General features: G+C 42.3%; 1 protein-coding gene across 5 annotated transcripts in view; it reads left to right on the top strand.

Moving 5' to 3' along the window:
- LOC117953635 (zinc finger protein OZF-like) overlaps positions 1-5,391 on the top strand; it is a 17,253-nt gene that overhangs the window by 728 nt on the left and 11,134 nt on the right. The gene's annotated exons all lie outside the window — the stretch shown is intronic.

Here is a 5,391-nt window from a genome sequence, read left to right as displayed (position 1 = left end):
GTCACTACGACAACAACAGACGCTTTTGGCTGACGGTCGCCAGTTAACATGGACTCTCGTTAAACCGGAACACCGGCGATCGGCGCCCGTTGCATGCCGGTTAGATTTGTGTCCGACTTTATAGGCTCGTTCGAGATGAAGTGCGCCTCGCCTGGAAAGTGGACAAGAGCAGGCGGCTGCAGCGGGGACAAAAAGCTGCGGTAAAGTCGGACAGTTTCCAGCATAGACATAATAGGCTCGTTCGAGATGAACTGCGCCTCGCCTGTAAAGTGGACAAGAGCAGGCGGCAGCAGCGGGGGCGGGGAAAAAAAGCTGCGGTAAAGTCGGACAGTTTCCAGCTGATTCCAGCCGCCTTCAGACTGAACAGGAAGTGACAAAAAGGACTGTGGTGCGATTCCGATTTAATAAAATATAACCAGACCCACATATCAGCTTGTACACAGTCTCTAGTTGTTTTGATTATGACAGAGTAGCTGTGAAAGTGCTCTACATGAAAGCTTTTGCTGATTTTAATTAACAACACACTGTAGATGATCCGTGATCTGAACAGATTTAGTTTCTCTGACTTGTAAACGTCACTATCAGCCACACAACGTGTGTTCTGTACAGAATAAGTCTTTAAATCAGACAAATAGCAATTAAAATCCCTCCGATTCAAAAACAATAAAAAGTTTATATAAATCGTCATTGTGGTTTAAACCAATCAGGTGTTAAATCAGCTGAGAAGCCGGCGTTTCCCAGCATGCTCTGGGTCCGCCTGGGTCCGCCTGGCTCTTGCAGTTGGTGAAAAGCAACTGCGCCGCCTGCGTCTCAGAACTGCGGCCGCCTCGCTCTCGTGAGATTTCCTTTGCCCACGTGTGCATGACGTCAGAGCAAGTCGGGATCAAGTCGGACAATAATCTAACCGGCATGCAACGGGCGCCGATCGCCGGTGATCGATTCTGCGCAGACCTGGCTCATCTCGAACGAGCCTATTCCCTGTGGGTACACGGTCCGCTGTATTTATATAGCGCTTTTCCAGTCTTAACAACTGCTCAAAGCGCTTTTACATCTACAGGAAACATTCACCATTCACACACATTCATTCACTGTGGCCGGGACTGCCGTACAAGGTGCCACTGGCTCATCAGATAAACATTCACACACATTCACACTCAGATGCGCAGCACCCGGGGCAACTCGGGGTTCAGTGTCTTGTCCAAGGACACTTCGACAATGACTGCAGGGGCGATCGAACCACCAACCTTCCGATTGGCAGGCAACCGCTTTACCACTGAGCCACAGCCGCACCTTGTACATGCACTAGTTTGAAATCAGCCAAAGTCCGCATTTTTACGCGGGGGGCAATTTATTTTGCTGCAAAAAATTTCAGATTTCCATGCAAAATAATGCGGGGCTTGCGTGATTTTTGTTTCTAAAAGTCACAAATATCTTAACAGTAAGTGGAAAAATGTTGTGTTTACTTTACACTAGGCAGCCATTTCCCCTGTTGCCATGGTAATGTTATGAAGTGACGCAATTACACAACAAGACAAACACATTCCTTTTTTCATCAAACCGCAGTTGTTCCAAGTGCCCGCAATTTCATTGCATAAATATCCCAGATATTCTATTGAATTTTTTAAGAAAATGTGCCGCATAATCAAGGATTTTTGCAACAAACAAAAAAACTGGATTTTTGTGGAAGGACTGAGATCTATACAAATAGATTCTTCAAACAGGAAAGAAATAAAGGCAGTCCTTTTGAAAAATGGCATATTAGAATAAATTAGTCAGGAACAGAGTAACTGAGGAAGTGGAGAACCTGGCAACCTGCCTTCTCAACACAAACTGCAATATTAATTTGCAAAGGTACAAAATAAAATAAACTGAAATATTTTTCATTTTCGAGAATGCATGCGTGGCCATCTTACGCATGTGCAGAACGGATCGTGTAGTGTCGTGAAGCCTCGTAAAACACAATTATCATCTGCGCATTAGTGAACATCTTGCGCATGCGCAGAACAGATCGTGCAGGCAGGACCGATCGTGTACCGACAATCCCAACTTGCTCTGACGTCATGCACACGTGGGCAACGGAAATCTCACGAGAGCAAGGCGGCCGCAGTTCTGAGACGCAGGCGTCGCAATTGCTTTTCACCAACTGCAAGAGCCAGGCGGACCCAGGTGGACCCAGAGCATGGGAAACGCCGGCTTCTCAGCTGATTTAACACCTGATTGGTTTACAACATGATGACGTTTTATATAAACTTTTCATTATTTTTGAATCGGAGGGATTTTAATTTCTATTTGTCGGATTTAAAGACTTATTCTGTAGAGAACACACGTTGTGTGGCTGATAGTGACGTTTAGAAGTCAGAGCGACTAAATCCGTTCAGAATTCCCATTCCACATGTAATCAAATTTTAATGTAACAACTCCTTTATATTTTTGGATTGGCCACCACGTAAACACTTCGTAATTCATAGCCTGGCATAAACAACAATTAAAAAATAAAAGATATATGTACATACTGGCGATATAATTGTTCTTTGTTAATAAAATGAAAAAAAAAAAAAAGCTGTCCACTGTGACGCTTGGCCGTCAAGTGTTCCAACGGATGCGTGGTACCAATAGTGCAGGGAAACAGCCAGGTTTTCAGCTACGTATTTATGCGTGAACATTGTGCGCATGCGCAGAACGGATTGTGTACCGAAAGTTGCTTTTCACCATCTGCAAGAGCCAGGCGGACCCAGGCGCACCCAGAGAATGCTGGGAAACGCCGGCTTCTCAGCTGATTTGACACCTGATTGGTTTACATGGTTTACACAAAAATTCATAAACAAACGCACATTTATGTCTGGTTGATTGACATGATTTTCAGCAAACTACGGTACATTTTGGTGGTCACATGGCTTTAAATAGCCAACAAGACCCGCTCCATGTGTATTTGAACCAATGACGTGGTGCGTTCTCTGCTGCACGCGTCATGAAAAGACTGACGAATACAAAATGCTGCGCCACGCAGCAGCCGGCAGGAGGTTCAGAGTTGCGCAACGCAGTAACCGGCGATAGATGTGTCAGCGCAAAGCATCCGGCACAAACGGGTTAACTTATCATTGCACTTACAAGAACAAGCGTAGCTGTCCTCAATTTAGGCCATCCTGTACATCTTATCTCCGTTTTTCCTGCATTGTGTGTGTGTGTGTGTGTGTGTGTGTGTGTGTGTGTGTGTGTGTGTGTGTGTGTGTGTGTGTGTGTGTGTGTGTGTGTGTGTGTGTGTGTGTGTGTGTGTGTGTGTGTGTGTGCTCTAGCTTGTCAGTTGCAGGGGGAACTCAGCTGCCCCGCCTGCTGAAGAGAGCTGACAGGATTGAAACAGCAGCCGCTACAAGCGGTTTCGGAGTGAAAAATCGTTACAGCGTATATTGATGTTAAAATGTATACAGGTTGGCAAGACAGTCAGAAATGTTTTGCACGGCCTTCCGCTGTAAATGTTGTTGTTGAATGTGAGATATTCGAGTCACGCTTTATATCGGAAACGAGGAAATTCATTTGGTGACGTACATGAGACGTCAACCTGTTCTCACTCTCGCTTGGTCTTAGGTTCTCAGAGTCACATACTGATACAAAGTCTGGCACGTGGGACTCACTTGAAGTCGCGGGTACCTCCAGTTATTGGTCAAATTTGCGGAACAGTTGCGGTGATTGGTCAAAATTGCGTGTCGCACCAAAGTCCCGGCATTCGCGACATGGCAAAATCGTGGAGGGACTGATTTCTAGCCACCATAGGCAGGCTGGGGGACTCATATTAATGTTAAAAACCTCATTAGGTGACATTTTCATGCCATGGGACCTTTTAAAAAGGTCTATCTCTGAAGGGTTAAGACACTTAACACTTCAACATTAAAACACTGTATATATTTAAAATATAAGCAAACTATTCGATATTCGATTAAAATATTTAATTGTGATTAATCGCATTATTGTCATTGTTAACTCGCAATTAATGGCAATTTATTGCACATTTTTAACTATTCTAAATGTCCCTTGATTTCTTTTTGCCCCAAATATTTTTCTCATTTTAATGCTCTTATCAACATGGAAAAGTGGATCGGCTTGCTTTGTGCAAATGTTTTAAAAAAAAATTGAAAACAACATTGGCATGTAGCTTACTGTAGTATTCAATTTCACACTAACATTCACACTTGAAGAAAATATTCTCTCACAAAATGTAACCCTGTCCATCAAAAAAAAAAAAAATACTTTTATGAGGGGGGCGGAGAATTGGTATCAGCTGTGTGCTTGGCCATCAAGTGGTTTTTCAGACAGGACGTGGTGCAATGATAGTTCAGTTCACAACGACAAAACAACTTTTAAAAAGTAAACTTTCCATCCAGGATCTAATTGGCGTCCATTTCGGCATCTCGGCATGTCGCCAGCCACTTAAAACATAGCGTTACTACTCCTTGGCTGGCTTGCGAGCCCAAACAAGTGTGTGTGTGGTAGATCCGGTGTGGTGTTGTGGTTTTTCTAACACTACTGGTTATTGCAACAGCATGTGAAATAAACTACAAAGTTTGCGAGGCCAAAAAGAACATTAATCTTTCCATTAAAAAAAATTGACGACGTAAAAATGGGTTTGCAGCACTTATTATAATGTTCACACAAGGCTTACTTGTCAGTGCTTTATGTTGTCATGGTAATTTTTTACATTAACAATATTAATATAAGTATCACAAGGCTGAACATTCAACATATCAGTCACTGTGATTAAGGTAGTTTATGAATAGTCATTCATATAAATTCATACATCACCTAGTTTAATCGATATATTAAAGGACAGTTTGTCCATCTAATATTGTGATAGTCATACAATCATGTTTGTCTTTGTTAACTAATACAGCAGATAATAAGCTTACAAAATAGTCACATTTTAAATCGCAATATTGATGAAATAAATCGTGAGCGATGTAATCTAAAAAAAAATAATCCAGAAATCACAATGTAGGATTTTTTAACTATTTATTTGTATGATACAGCTGCAAACAAGTATTTGAACACCTGTCTATCAGCTAGAATTCTGACCCTCAAAGACCTGTTATTCTGCTTTCAAAATGTCCACCTCCACTCCATTTATTATCCCAAATTAGATGCACCTGTTTGAGGTTGTTAGCTACATAAAGACACCTGTCCACCCCATTCAATTAGTGAGAATCCAACTGCTAACATGGCCAAGACCTAAGAACTGTCCAAAGACACTAGAGACAAAATTGTACACCTACACAAGGCTGTGTGTAGGTGTAGGTGTTTATCTTTTTAAAACCTCTTGAAAATCACTTGAAAATATATGTTTTTCTCGCCTAAATTTTTACCCTTAAAAAAGTGCTGCTGTTTCCACATGCTTTGGCCCTC

This window comes from Etheostoma cragini, chromosome 12 (assembly GCF_013103735.1).
Source record: "Etheostoma cragini isolate CJK2018 chromosome 12, CSU_Ecrag_1.0, whole genome shotgun sequence".
Lineage (NCBI taxonomy): Eukaryota > Metazoa > Chordata > Actinopteri > Perciformes > Percidae > Etheostoma > Etheostoma cragini.
This window is presented reverse-complemented; position numbering and strand designations above follow the sequence as displayed.